The sequence below is a fragment of the Salmo salar genome, chromosome 02, assembly GCF_965601325.2.
Source record: "Salmo salar chromosome 02, fSalSal1, whole genome shotgun sequence".
Lineage (NCBI taxonomy): Eukaryota > Metazoa > Chordata > Actinopteri > Salmoniformes > Salmonidae > Salmo > Salmo salar.
This window is the reverse complement of record NC_138292.1, coordinates 44,058,119-44,074,173: the sequence shown is the minus strand read 5'-3', so window position 1 is coordinate 44,074,173 and position 16,055 is coordinate 44,058,119. Positions and strand designations below refer to the sequence as shown.

Below are 16,055 nucleotides of genomic sequence, written 5' to 3'. Positions count from 1 at the left end.
TCCACTTCAATCAGTGTAGATGAAGGGGAGGAGACCGGTTAAATAAGGATTTTTATGCTTTGAGACAATTGAGACATTGATTGTGTATGTGTGCCATTCAGAGGGTGAATGGGCAAGAAAAAATATTTAAGTGCCTTTGAACGGGGTATGGTAGTAGGTGCCAGGCACACCGGTTTGAGTGTGTCAAGAACTGCAATGCTGCTGGCTTTTTCACGCTCAACAGTTTCCTGTGTGTATCAAGAGTGGTTCACTACCCGAAGGATATCCAGCCAACTTGGCACAACTGTGGGAAGCATTGGAGTCAACATGGGCCAGCATCCCTGTGGAAGGCTTTCGACACCTTGTAGAGTCCATGCCCCAACGAATTGAGGCTGTTCTGAGGGCAAAAGGGGGTGGTGCAAAACAATATTAGGAAGGTGTTCTTAATGTTTTGTACACTGTGTACATGCACGTGATGGCGTAGGTGTGTGGGTGTGTAAGTGTCTAGAGGAGAGGGGGGTTAATGCATTTAGCAATGCTTTTATGATAATATGCACGTCCCCAAAATACTGCAAATGTGCCTGACTTTTGTGTGCTGCGATAATTCAGGTAAGCTTCTAAACAAATATCAGATTCGGCTCCATGTGGCTGATAATGAAAAGCCTCTCTGCTCTGTTGCCATGGTATCTCAGCTCACCTCTTTCTGTTTGTGCTCTCTCTCTTTTAAAAGCCTTCGTCACCAGAAGCAGAACAGACCATAGAACCCGCACCCATTGGTGAGACCATGGCAGAACCCGAATCACAAGACGAGGTCTTTGGTAAGGAGTTTTTTAACATTTATTTCAGCCGTTTTAGTTTTAGTAATTTTTGGTAAAGAACACGCAGACACAAAGCAAATTCAGCCATAATACATACAGTTACAAAAGATGGAAAGGGTTGTCGTGATTATGCTACACTGCTGTTGCTTCATAATGATTAAAGGTTGTAGTAAAAAGGGTTCCCTAAATGCCTTATCTGAGAGCCCCTCACCCGAAAGCTCTTTTAAACATTGCTTCAAGTGGAATAAAAATAGGTGACGGTACTCATTTTGGGTGCCGGTACTCTTGGGTGCCAATATTTTGCAAGGGGTTCTGGTACTAAAGCAGACAATTTGAATTGCTGGTACTCTATACCAGTCAGCACTGGTCCACTTCAAGCAATGCTCTTAAATGATTTAGACAGAGTTTTTCAGCTGCAGAAAAAGCTGAACCTTTTCAGCTGCAGAAAAAAAGCAGTGCTTCTTAACAGCACAACACACATGCAGCCCATCTCTCAATGCAGAGTATCTTTCAGTGAAGGAACCCGGGTGATGACAAGGTATCCGTGGCCCAGGGATTCATTGCTAATGGTGATGGGTGTGACCCAACCTGGTAATGGAAAGAGTGCTACATCCCCTGTTCCCTCCCTCCACACTCTGTCAACCTGTAAATGAAGGTTGTTTTTCATTCTCTACTCCTCTAGGCTACTTTGATTGTCTGCTCTAACAGTGAATTGAGAGCTTTGCACATTTTGTGTACATTGCGGATGCATCCCAGGGTTTGACTAGACAAATAAGAAGTGTAGAAATACAAGAAATTTATAAAAAGATGATTGTGCCCTAAACGTAGTACTCTAACCTAACAGGTGAGGGCAGAATCCATTGTGTTATAGCAGAGCCACAGAAAGCTGGCTGAGAGTCCTAGCTGTTTGGCTACTCTGTGATTTCTCTACAGTGATGGAGATGGCTACCATTTACATTTACATTTACATTTTAGTCATTTAGCAGACGCTCTTATCCAGAGCGACTTACAGTAGTGACTGCATACATTTTCATACTTTTTTCATACTGGTCCCGTGGGAATCGAACCCACAACCCTGGCATTGCAAGTGCCATGATCTACCAACTGATCATTACCATTCAATAATCATTACAGTACCATGTCATATGCCAGTAATGAGGCAAACCGTGCACTTTAGAAATGCTGATGTGAGTTCATTTACATTATACATGCAGATGAGGTTTCCCATGAAGTGTTCTATATCAAATTGTTTGGACATACAGTACCAGTCAAAAGTTTGGACACACCTATTTATTCAAGGGTTTTTCTTTATTTTTACTATTTTCTACATTGTAGAAAAGTAGTGAAGACATCAAAACTATGAAATAACACATATGGAATGTAGTACATTTTTAAACAAATTAAAATATATTTTGGATTTTAGATTCTTCAAAGTAGCCACCCTTTGCCTTGATGACAGCTTTACACACGTTTGGTATTCTCTCAACCAGCTTCACGAGGAATGCTTTTCCAACAGTCTTGAAGGAGTTCCCATATATGCTGAGCACTTGTTGGCTGCTTTTCCTTCACTCTGCGGTCCAACTCATCCCAAACCATCTCAATTCTGTTGAGGTCGGATGATTGTGGAAGCCAGGTCATCTGATGCAGCATTCTATCACTCTCCTTCTTGGTCAAATAACCCTTACACAGCCCGAAGGTGTGTTGGGTCATTGTCCTGTTGAAAAACAAATGCTAGTCCCACTAAGTGCAAACCAGATGGGATGGCGTATCGCTGCAGAATAATGTGGTAGCCATGCTGGTTAAGTGTGCCTTGAATTCTAAATAAATCACAGACAGTGTCACCAGCAATGCACCATCATACCTCCTCCTCCATGCTTCACGGTGGGAACAACACATGCAGAGATCATCCGTTCACCTACTCTGCGTCTCACAAAGACACAGAACCAAAAATCTCACATTTGGACTCATCAGACCAAAGGACAGATTTCCACCAGTCTAATGTCTATTGATCGTGTTTAATGGTCCAAGCAAGTCTCTTCTTCTTATTGGTGTCTTTGCAGCAATTCGACCATGAAGGCCTGATTCACACTGTCTCCTCTGAAAAGTTGATGTTGAGATGTGTCTGTTTCTTGAACTTATTTTTATTTGGGCTGCAATTTCTGAGGCTGGTAACCCTAATGAACTTAACCTTAGACCGCTGCAACACTCGGGAGCCCAACTAAGGCACTTCATCTCAGTGCTAGAAGTGTCACTAGAGACTCCCTGGTTTGATTCCAGGCTGTATCACAACTGACTGTGATTGGGAGTCCCATAGGGCGGCGCACAATTGGCCCAGCGTCGTCCGGGTTTTGCCATTGTAGGCCGTCATTGTAAATAAGAATGTGTTCTTCACTGACTTGCCTAGTTAAAGGTTAAATTTAACATTTTAAAAAATGTATCCTCTGCAGCAGAGGTAACTCTGGGCCTTCCTTTCCTGTGGCGGTCCTCATGAGAGCCAATTTCATCATAGCACTTGATGGTTTTTGCGATTGCACTTGAAAAACATTCAAAGTTCTTGAAATTTTCCGGATTGAGTGACTTTCATGTCTTCAAGTAATGATGGACTGTCGTTTATGTTCGCTTTTTTGAGCTGTTCTTGCCATAATATGGACTTGGTCTTTTACCAAATAGGGCTATCTTCTGTATACCATCCCTACCTTGTCAAAACTGATTGGCTCAAACACATTAAAGAAGGAAGTAAATTCCACAAATTAACTTTTAACAAGGCACACCTGTTAATTGAAATAAAGAAAAACCCTGGAATGTGTAGGTTTGTCCAATCTTTTTGTTCAACCTACACTACATGGCCAAAGACCTGCTTGTCGAACATCTCGTTCCAAAATCATGGGCATTAATATGGGGTTGGTCCCCCCTTTTCTGCTATAACAGCCTCCACTCTTCTGGGAAGGCTTTCCACTAGATATTGTAACGTCGCTTCCATTCAGCTTCAAGAGCATTAGTGAGGTCGGCATTGATGTTGGGCGATTAGGCCTGACTTGCAGTCGGCGTTCCAATTCCAAAGGTGATCAATGGGCTTGAGGTCAGTGCTCTGTGCAGGCCAGTCAAGCTCTTCCACACCGATCTTAACAAACCATTTCTGTATGGACCTTTGTGCACAGGTGCATTGTCATGCTGAAACAGGAAAGTGCCTTACCCAAACTGTTGCCACAAAGTTGGAAGCACAAAATTGTCTAGAATGTCATTGTATGCTTTAGCGTTAATATTTCCCTTCACTGGAACTAAGGGGCCTAGCCCGAACCATGAAACCAGCCCCAGACCATTATTCCTCCTCCACCAAAATATACAGTTGGCACTATGCATTGGGGCAGGTAGCGTTCTCCTGGCATCTGCCAAACCCAGATTCATCACTCCAGAGAACGCATTTCCACTGCTCCAGAGTCCAATGGCAGCGAGCTTTACACCACTCCAACTGACACTTGGCATTGCGCATGGTGATCTTAGGCTTGTGTGCGGCTGCTCGGCCATGGAAACGCATTTCATGAAGCTCCCAACGAACAGTACTTGTGCTGACTTTGCTTCCAGAGGCAGTTTGGAACTCTTTAGGGAGTGTTGCAACCAAGGACACATGATTTTTCACACGCTACCCGCTTCAGCACTCGGTGGTCCCGTTCTGTGAGCTTGTGTGGCCTACCACTTCACAGTTCAGCCGTTGTTGCTCCTAGACGTTTCCACTTCACAATAACAGCACTTACAGTTACACTTACTTACACTTACTTACACTTGCAGTTGACCGGGGAGCTCTAGCAGGGCAGAAATGTTACAAATTGACTTGTTGGAAACGTGCCACGTTAAAAGTCACTGAGCTCTTCAGTACGGGCCATTCTACTGCCAATGTGTGTCTATGGAGATTGCATGGCTGTGTGCTCAATTTTATACACCTATCAGCAACGGGCATGGCTGAAATAGCCAAATCCACTAATTTGAAGGGGTGTCCACATACTTTTTGTGATGTAGTGTATCTTTCAATGTAGAAAATCTAAGTCTGCTTCACTCACTCATACAGTTGAAGTGAGAAGTTTTACATACACTTAGGTTGGAATCATTAAAACTCGTTTTTCAACCACTCCATACATTTCTTGTTAACAAACCTATAGTTTAGGCAAGTCAGTTAGAACATCTACTTTGTGCATGACACAAGTCATTTTTCCAACAATTGTTTACAGACAGATTATTTCACTTATAATTCACTGTATCACAATTCCAGTGGGTCAGAAGTTTACATACACTAAGTTGATTGTGACTTTTAAACAGCTTGGAAAATTCCCGAAAATTATGTCATGGCTTTAGGAGTTTCTGATAGGCTAATTGACATCATTTGAGTCAATTGGAGGTGTACCTGTGGATGTATTTCAAGGCCTACCTTCAAACTCAGTGCCTCTTTGCTTGACATCATGGGAAAATCAAAAGAAATCAGCCAAGACCTCTGAAAAATAATTGTAGACCTCCACAAGTCTGGTTCATCCTTGGGAGCAATTTTCAAACGCCTGAAGGTAGCACGTTAATTTGCACAAACAATAGTACGCAAGTATAAACACCATGGGACCGCGCCGCCGTCATACCGCACAGGAAGGAGACTCATTCTGTCTCCTAGAGATGAACGTATTTTGGTGCGAAAAGGGCAAATCAATCCCAGAAAAACAGCAAAGGGCCTTGTGAAGATGCTGGAGGAAACCGGTACAAAAGTATCTACATCCACAGTAAAACGAGTCCTATATCGACATAACCTGAAAGGACGCTCAGTAAGGAAGAAGCCACTGCTCCAAACCCGCCATAAAAAAGCCAGACAACGGTTTGCAACTGCACATGGGGACAAAGATTGTACTTTTTGGAGAAATGTCCAATGACCCCAAGCATACTTCCAAAGTTGTGGCAAAATGGCTTAAGGACAACACAGTCAAGGTATTGAAGTGGCCATCACAAAGCCCTGACCTCAATCCCATAGAAAAATTGTGTGCAGAACTGAAAAAGCGTGTGCGAGCAAGGAGGCCTATGAACCTGACTCAGTTACACCAGCTATGTCAGGAGGAATGGACCAAAATTCACCCAACTTATTGTGGGAAGCTTGTGGAAGGCTACCTGAAACGTTTGACCCAAGTTAAGCAATTTAAAGGCAATGCTACCAAATACTAATTGATTGTATGCAAACTTCTGACCCACTGGGAATGTGATGAAAGAAATAAAAGCGAAAATAAATCATTCTCTCTACTATTTTTCTGATATTTCACATTCTTAAAATAAAGTGGTGATCCTAACTGACCTAAGACAGGGAATTTTTACTAGGATTAAATGTCAGGAATTGTGAAAAACTGAGTTTAAATGTATTTGGCTAAGATGTAAACTTCCGACTTCAACTGTACATATTCATCTCAAGATAAAACAATATGTTTTGAGAAACCCCTTCTTTATCCCTCGTACAATGGCTGCACCTATCGATCAATTGAAAAATGCGAATTTAAGGTAGCGTCAACATATTTCAGTTTAACCAGACACAATCCGATTAGAATATCAACATCTAATTGATCCTCTCATAAATCCTGAATCAAAAGTCTCAGTCACAACACACCAGACACTCTGTGATTTGAACAGCAAACGGTCATTCTCTCCCCCTTTTTCACCTTTTATCAGTTCTGATTAAAAGAGCTGAGGTCTGGCTGTTGCACCCGTGGCGTTGGAGAAATGTTCTTTGTGTTCCTGCACATGAGCACACCCCTGGAACACCGTATCGACTGGGAGCCGAACAACAAACAAGCAGCTCAAAGCTGACCCCTGTGGCGCACCACTGCCTCTGATCACTATAGACATGGAGACACAAAGACAACACTAATTAATGGGGAGAGGTGTGAGGTAGGCAGGGGGCAGAGAAGGCCCCTGCCGGTTATTCTGTAAGGGTAATGATGACCCTAGTGCTTGTCATGTGGCACAGTGCAAAGGAAGGTCTTACGGCTTTCGTCACGTCTCCATTGAGAGAGGGAGGAGAAGATGAGTAAGGGAGGGAGGGAAGACAGAGGGGGAAGAGGGAGAGAAGGTAGAGAACACAAAGAGAACCAGGTAAGAGAGAGCTGTACGTTAGAGCGGGAAGGGAGATTGGGCAGGGAGACCGAGAGAGAGAAAGAGGCCAGGAATGAGGGAAGCGAAGGAAGTGAGAGAAAGCGGGGAGACTGAGGGAGGAGAGAAACAGAGAGAGAGAGAGAGCAGGGGGAGAGAGAGGGAAGGTAGAGAGTGCCCCCAAGTAGCAGAACAAGAGATGAAAGCTCAGTGTGCCTTGGTTACAATGAGCACCAGATCAATAGAAAAGCCATTTTCTCTGTGTCTCTCGCAGCCTGTTTGTGCGATGGAGTGATCTGGTTGGGGTGTGTGTGTGGAGGAGAGGAGATGGGCGGAGGGAGGGATTCAGGGTTGGGGAACAAGGTTAACTACAGGTCAAGAAGCATGAGATGTGGCATGTAACTGGGATTATTGACTGATCTAGTGTGTTTGTTTGCGTGTTTGTGTGTGCGGGTTGGCGCTTGCACATTCTTACTTACATTCGCCCCTGTGCACATTTGTGCGTGTGGATGCGGGTGAGTCTGTATTCATGTACCTGACAGTGAGATGTTCTGTTATGGGCAGGTATCCTTTCATCCTCAATAATGCACCTTGTTATCAGCTGGGGATGTTACAGTGCACAGCATTTAGATGGATCCATAGCTAGAGATCCACCTGCAGCCAATTCATGTCCCATGAGTTAAACACTTGTCATTGGTCAATGCTGTGTAGGCCTAGGCTCTCCAATCGAAAATCGGTTGTTTCAAACCCCCCCACCTAATGGAAACCCTGTTTTAACCTGGGGAGGTAAGATATAGTATCACCTGATCCTAGAATAACATACAAACAACCTATACACAACTTGTCAATTATTAAACATAAACGTTTGTCTGTCGGTGTACCTTGCTGATTCTGAGATGGAGGGAAAACATATTTTGGAAAGCACAAAATGGTCACCCACCAGTGACGTTCAGCGAGTGACAAATTATGATTTTATGAAGGTGGCGGAAGGGATTAGGCGAGGGATGATACCCTTTTGTTTATACCGTACAAAGTTGAAAATGGGGAAACTCTTCCTTTAACTGGAACGTTAGCCCGGCTCAGGTTCTGCTATAAAGTCTTAAGGGATTTGAGAGAGTTCCGATGCAGGTGAAAGTCGTTGATCTCATTAAGAAAGGAGACACTTACTCTGACACATCGAATGCAATTATTATCCCTGCAGCCCTCATCAAATTTTTATAGGGATGTGCTTCAAAGCTGTTCTTATGCAACTCACCTGGTGGCAACCTATATAGAGAAAATCACTGGATTGGCTTTTTGATTCATTAAGATAAGCAACACCGGCCAAAGGACAGAGAGCGAGCTTTTGAGGCTTGATCTTTTCATTGTTGAATTGACAGCTCTCTCTTGCAAAACAGATTTTATGTCAATGAGACAAATTATCCAATATTATTACTATTATTGTTGTTGTTATTATTATATTAGAAGTGTGGGCTTTGTTAGGGCACTGACACAACAGGTATGTAACGTTCAGGTTTGGTGGATCCTGATCTCGTGTCAGTCTGAAGTCCAGGCTCTTTTATGGTATGCTATTTTCATCAGGTGTTGTTAATATCAAACCGTTCTTAACAGGCTGTTAGCACACTGTTATTTTGTAAAATGCCTCTTTCTAGAACTCTCATCAACTTCGAGAGAGGAAAGAACATTCATTATTGCTCTCAAGCACATTGACCGAAACAATTTGACGGCTTGGTACAGAGAGTAAAAAATATGGAATTTCCCACCAAATTGCCATGGTTAAAGTGGTTTGTGAGAGCCAGCTTAGTGGTCTGTTCTGTTTTGAGTTGTCATCAGAAAACCTCTCTGGTCGCCGAGGCCTTTCAAGCGTTAAGGTCTCTAACGTATCCACGCCACACTTTCTGTTAACAGACTTTGCACTCGTTTTCCAGTCCTGAGCAAACATACCCCAGTCAGCATTGTGTGCTGTTAAAAGGCCATTATGGCTCCGTTACCTAGGTCTGCTCCGGGGCCTACACTCAGGCTGCAGCCACAGTCCAGGTCTGTCTGGGTCCGCCCTGGCTCCAGATCCTCCTGACCTGTCTGGGTTTCCTTAGCTGACCCTCTTCCCTGCCTGTCAGTCTGTCACTCTACCCCCCCCGTCCCCCGTCCCCCCCCCGTCCCCCCGTCCCCTCTCCTCGGAATAGAATTAAACAAACAGTAGCTGGGAGATTCTAATCAAGATCTCTCGTGGCGCTGGCGCTGTGGTTCTCTTTCACTATGGACAGGGTGGTCTAGGCCTAGGGGTCGCCATAGGGATGTGAGAGGCTCTCTGAGCATAATCCCATTGCAGGTGAATGTTTTCTCATGCTGGAGAAGGTTTCAGACCACGTGGGTATATTTTTCGATCCACTTGAACTGCGTTTGCTCTTTAAAGCTCAAGGAAAGTGTGGCTAAAGTCTGTTGGGCCGACATTATGAAACCAAAACTGTGTGCTCAAGTAGTCAACCTTGAAACCCGGGAAAGTCAAAATAGCTCGATTCAGATATTGAATTGAATTCAAAAGCAACTGGAATGAATTGCTGAAGGTCTTGGATATAAAAGAAGGGAAAAAAATAGAGGAATAGACATTGGTCTTCGACCTTTTATGAAAGAGCAATTCCGTTCAAGATCTCCACCGTCTTGCCTCTTTCAAGAAAATTGAATGATTTCACCATAAGTCAAATATTACTTATTTCATGTTTGCGTCTTGGTTCTGATTGCATTTGGGACCTGGCCCGTCCTCTGCCTTTCTAACGGGCCTGCTGCTGCCTTGCCTATGCTGCAGCAGACTACATTAGTCTGTCCCAGGGCTGATTGGGTTAAGAGCTCTATGCTCTTCTGTTCTGGCTGAAGGAGAAGAGGATATGAGTGGGTGCTGCTGTTTTTCAACCTGGCTCCCTTCCCTCCATCGCTCCATCCGTCGATCGCTCGTTGGTCTGTTCGTTACTAACTCCATTGAAAAGCTCCAAGGGTCAGGATGTAAAATGAAAAGTGAACCACAACATGCCGGGGAATTAGATTTTCTTCTGGGCCTGTTAAAAGTTTTCTTGTCTATCAGACAAGACTGCGAGGGATGTTGGACACCTGAGCCACATAAAACAGGGCCTGCTCTGTGTACTTTATTCGTTTATTGCTTGCACTTTAACAACATAGACTGGGAGAGAATTCCTCTGTTTTGTCTCTCTCGCTCTCTCTTTATATCTACAGGTAACTGACAAAATAATGGAAACACTTGAATACACGAGGGATACAAAGTACAGTATATTGAAAGCAGGTGCTTCCACACAGGTGCGGTTCCTGAGGGAATTAATCAATTAACATTCCATCATGCTTAGGGTCATGTTTAGAAATGCTGGGTTGGCCATTATTTAGCTACAGTCTTTTGCTGTGCCTTATGTCAGGCCATATATAAAAGAGGCTGATGGCTCAGGCATTTGTCTCGGTGGCTGGGGCTACCACTCGCTGGTACAGCGGGCACTAGACCCTGGCACTGCCACAGCAGAGCTCCTCGCCACTCAAAAGGGTTGATTGTTGAGAGCCACTATTCATCACTAGGCCAGTGTTCTCTGCTTTGACACCATTGTTCAGATTCTCTCACTGTCTCTGTCTTTATCTCTCTGTCTTTCTTTCTGTATTTTCTCTTCTCTTTTTTCTCTTTTCTTTCTTTCTTTCTTTTTTCTCTTTCTTTTTTCTCTTTCCTTCTTTTTTCTCTTTCTTTTTTCTCTTTCCTTCTTTTTTCTCTCTTTTTTTCTTTCTTTTTTCTCTTTCCTTCTTTCTTTCTTTTCTCTTTCCTTCTTTTTTCTCTTTCTTTCTTTCTTTCTTTCTTTCTTTTTTTTTTCTTTCTTTCTTTCTTTTTTCTCCTGTCTGTCTGTCTGTCTGTCTGTCTGTCTGTCTGTCTGTCTGTCTGTCTGTCTGTCTGTCTGTCTGTCTGTCTGTCTGTCTGTCTGTCTGTCTGTCTGTCTGTCCCTCTCATTCTCACTCTCTGTCCCTCTCATTCTCATTCTCACTCTCTGTCCCTCTCATTCTCACTCTCTGTCCCTCTCATTCTCACTCTCTGTCCCTCTCATTCTCATTCTCACTCTCTCTGTGTGCGTGTGAGAAAAGCTAAAGCAAATGTGAGAAGCAGTTTGACAGTGAAATTGCTAACCCATAAAGTTGGTGCACTACTTCTGGCCAGAGACTCCTATCAGGCAATAGAGTGCCATTTTGGACACATACTTGGTTGATATCCATCTGACCAAGCGTGTGCTTCATTGGAGGGACTGGTCAACAGGCACAGTATAGGAGGACCTGGGTCCACATAAATATATATATATATATATATATATATATATATATATATATATATATAGAGAGAGAGAGAGAGAGAGAGAGAGAGAGAGAGAGAGAGAGAGAGAGAGAGAGAGAGAGAGAGAGAGAGAGAGAGAGAGAGAGAGAGAGAGAGAGAGAGAGAGAGAGAGAGAGAGAGAGAGAGAGAGAGAGAGAGAGAGAGAGAGAGAGAGAGAGAGAGAGAGAGAGAGAGAGAGAGAGAGAGAGAGAGAGAGAGAGAGAGAGAATATATAACATATAACTGAGAATGGTCGGCAATGTCTTGTGGAGTCATTCATTCAGTGATGGGGCTACATGCATTGTGTGTGTCGTGTGTGAATCAGTGGGTCCAGGGTCCATGTCAACTAGCCTTGACCATCTGGCTGGACAATTAGGAAGTGTGTGAACAGCTGGTGATGGATGGATGATGGCTATTGTAGAGTAGAGGAAGGACTGGACATCCGTCACACATCACTCTGGGAAAGCATTTGGACCTAGTGTAGCTCACTGCTTCCCCATTCCCAAAATGATCATTCAAATGCTTTACATACAAATAGAGCTGTAAATACCCCAGTTTCCTGATGCTTCTTTCCTAACAAACTTGCCAGCGCGAGTCACACAGCTTTTTACGATTGCTTTCTGAACTTTCTGTGAACCTGTGTGATACGATAAGGCGTCTTCAGGAAATTGAGTGAGCAGTTTCGCTGTCCTGTCGATACTCGTGCAGATGGTAAATATAGATGTGTATAGATGGTCTGTTTTTATGGTGTTTTCTGACTCTCCAGTTGATACAAGCACTCAGGATGATGAGTTAATTATGCCAGTGGTCAGATAAGCGTATTGAACAACGTGATGAAGCTTCGTTGCAATTTGACTAGTAAATTCATGGGTAAATTCATGGGTACATGCGTAATGGCTACCTGGTACGGTGATGCAACAATTTCCATGGTCGTGTAGAATATGAATTCAAATGATGTTAACTGATGTGGCTCATACAATGGAATGTATTTTTTGTAATGCCAGTTGAGTTAAAAAAGACTATCTACAACAAGAGTCATATCAAGCCATATTTGATATATGGACAAAAAGCTTAAGAGAATTTTTTTTTGCACCATTTTGTGAATTAGCATGGACAAGTTGCAGTATAAGATATTCCCAAGGTATGTTTGAGCAAAACACTCACTTGGTAACACCCCCATCTGTAAAACCTGTTAGCGAAATCAATGCAGGAATCCAATTAACTCTCTCCTTCTTGGTAAAATAGCCCTTACACAGCCTGGAGGTGTGCTTTGGGTCATTGTCCTGTTAAAAAACAGATGATAGTCCCACTAAGCCCGAACCAGATGGGATGGTGTGGCGTATCGCTACAGAATGCTGTGGTAGCCATGCTGGTTAAGTGTGCCTTGGACTCCAGACCACAGGACAAATTTCCACCGGTCTAATGTCCATTGCTCGTGTTTCTTGGCCGAAGAAAGTCTCTTCTTCTTATTGGTGTCCTTTAGTAGTGGTTTCTTTGCAGCAATTCAACCATGAAGCCCTGATTCACACTCTCTCCTTTGAACAGTTGATGTTGAGATGTGTCTGTTACTTGAACTCTGTGAGGCATTTATTTGGGCTGCACTTTCTGAGGTTATTAACTCTAATAAATGTATCCTCTGCAGCAGAGGTAACTCTGGGTCTTCCTTTCCTGTGGTGGTCCTCATGAAAGCCAGTTTCATCATAGCACTTGGTTTTTGTAACTGCACTTGAAGAAACTTTCAAAGTTCTTGACATTTTCCAGATTGACTGACCTTCATGTCTTAGAGTACTGATGGACTGTCGTTTATCTTTGCTTATTTGAGCTGTTCTTGCCATAATATGGACTTGGTCTTTTACCAAATAGGGCTATCTTCTGTATACCACCCCTACCTTGACACAACACAACTGATTGGCTCAAACGCATTAAGAAGGAAAGAAATTCCGCAAATTAACTTTTAAGAGAAGGCACACCTGTTAATTGAAATGCATTTCACCTCAAGCTGGTTGAGAGAATGCCAAGAGTGTGCAAAGCTGTCATCAAGGCAAAGGGAGGCTTTTTGAAGAATCTCAAATATAAAGTATATTTTGATTTGTTTAACACTTTTTTGGTTACTACATGATTCCATGTAGTTATTTCATAGTTTTGATGTCTTCACTGTTATTCTACAATGTAGAAAATAATACAAAAATAAAGAAAAACCCTTGAATGAGTAAGTGTTCTAAAACTTTTGACCGGTAGTGTATACTTAGGTTGGAGTCATTAAAACTCATTTTTAAACCACTCCACAAATGTCTTGTTAACAAACTATAGTTTTGGCAAGTCGGTTAGGACACCTACTTTATAAGTGACACAAGTAATTTTTCCAACAATTGTTTACAGACAGATTATTTTAATTCACTGTATCACAATTCCAGTGGGTCAGAAGTTTACATACAGTAAGTTGACTGTGCCTTTAAACAGCTTGGAATATTCCAGAAAATGACGTCATGGCTTTAGAAGCTTCTGATTGGCTAATTGACATCATTTGAGTCAATTGGAGGTATACCTGTGGATGTATTTCAAGGCCTACCTTCAAACTCAGTGCCTCTTTGCTTGACATCATGGGAAAATCAAAAGAAATCAGCCAAGATCTCAGAAAAAATTGTAGACCTCCACAAGTCTGGTTCATCCTTGGGAGCAATTTCCAAATGCCTGAAGGTACCACGTTCATCTGTGCAAACAATAATACGCAAGTATAAACACCATAGGACCACGCAGCCGTCATACCACTCAGGAAGGAGACGCGTTCTGTCTCCTAGAGATGAATGTACTTTGGTGCGAAAAGTGCAGATCAATCCCAGAGCAACAGCAAAGGACCTTGTGAAGATGCTTTAGGAAACAGGTACAAAAGTATTTATACCCACAGTAAAACGAGTCCTATATCAACATAACCTGAAAGGACGCTCAGTAAGGAAGAAGCCACTGCTCCAAACCCGCCATAAAATGCCAGACTACGGTTTGCAGCTGCACGTGGGGACAAAAATTGTACTTTTGTAGAAATGTCCTCTGGTCTGATGAAACAAAAATAGAACTGTTTGGCCATAATGACCATTCTTATGTTTGGAGGAAAAAGGGGGAGGCTTGCAAGCCAAAGAACACCCTCCCAACCGTGAAGCACGGGGGTGGCAGCATCATGTTGTGGGGGTGCTTTGCTGCAGGAGGGACTGGTGCACTTCACAAAATAGATGGCATCATGTGGATGGAAAATTATGTGGATATATTGAAGCAACATCTCAAGACATCACTAAGGAAGTTCAAACTTGGTCGCAAATGGGTCTTTCAAATGGACAATGACCCCAAGCATACTTCCAAAGTTGTGGCAAAATGGCTTAAGGACAACAAGTCAAGGTATTGGAGTGGCCATCATAAAGCCCTGATCTCAATCCCATAGACAATTTGTGAGCAGAACTGAAAAAGCATGTGCGAGCAAGGAGGCCTACAAACCTGACTCAGTCACACCAGCTCTGTCAGGAGGAATTGGCCAAAATTCACCCAACTTATTGTGGGAAGCTTGTGGAAGGCTACCCGAAACGTTTGACCCAAGTTAAACAATTTAAAGGCAATGCTACCAAATTGTAATTGAGTGTATGTAAATGTCTGACCCACTGGGAATGTGAAGAAAGATATAAAAGCTGAAATAAATAATTCTCTCTACTATTATTCTGACATTTCACATTCTTAAAGTAAAGTGGTGATCCTAACTGACCTAAGGCAGGGATTTTTTACTAGGATTAAATGTCAGGAATAGTGACAAACTGAGTTTAAATGTATTTGGCTAAGGTGTATGTAAACATCCGACTTCAACTGTATATCAGTCAAAAGTTTGGACACACCTGCTCAGAACAGGGTTTTTCTTTATTTTTACTATTTTCTGTGTTGTAGAATAATAGTGAAGACATCAAAACTATGAAATAACACATATGGAATCGTGTTGTAACGAAAAAAGTGTTAAAGCTGCCTTGACAGATTTTGGATAGACACTTCAAAAACCTTGTTTGTTATGATTCATTTTTTGACTTTCCTTTTTTATGAATATGTTATTCAATGCTTTTCTATGGGCTTTGGTAATGAAGGACAACATCTATATTTTTATCAAATCATTCTTTTATAATTTTTTTAATACCTAAAGAGGTCCTTAAATTGAAAATGTAATTTGGCCGTCTTAAAACAACTCCATATGTCAGCTTAGCACCCCTCCTCCCCCAACGTCTTAGACTTTAAAGAATGAAACCTAACGTAAAGAGGAAATGGGATGAAGCAAGAAGAAATTAAGCAATTAGACGAAAGCCCACTTTATATGTTCATCTAAAGCAGGATAATGGTGGATTGTGCTCGGGGCGTAACAAAATCCATTGTCACCGACTGGATTTACTCCTTTTCCGTTTAAGTTTGCCAGGACAATGGTGGTGGGAGAGGAAACTAACTAGTGTATTCTATGGGCATACTGTAAATGGAGGCTACGTTAGCCCACATCCACACAGCTAACAGCTGTCTTGTCTAGGAGATGGCAAGGCAAGGTCCCTGTACATACGCACACACACACTGATCATTAGCAACCTGTTGATGCTGTATCTGCCTGCTCTGTGCTGTTGTTACCTAACACTTCTTGAGAGAGAGAGAGAGAGAGCTCTTTGCCAGTAAACAGATCAGTGCGAAAAGTATTGGCCGGTGTTGACAGAAGAGTTGAGGTGCATGCTGGAATAATGAAGATTGGCACTACCACTGACTCATTTTTATCATCGATTTTGTCCTGGGTAAAAGCTGATATC

The 16,055-nt window shown here is 42.6% G+C and overlaps 1 protein-coding gene across 2 annotated transcripts in view; it reads left to right on the top strand.

The window, feature by feature from the left end:
• LOC106583543 (myelin basic protein) overlaps positions 1-16,055 on the top strand; it is a 67,883-nt gene that overhangs the window by 28,217 nt on the left and 23,611 nt on the right. For both annotated transcript variants that reach the window (XR_001323553.3, XR_006761178.2), the window contains exon 3: positions 710-797. The gene's annotated coding sequence lies outside the window, so the exon portion shown is untranslated. The remainder of the gene's footprint in view (positions 1-709; positions 798-16,055) is intronic.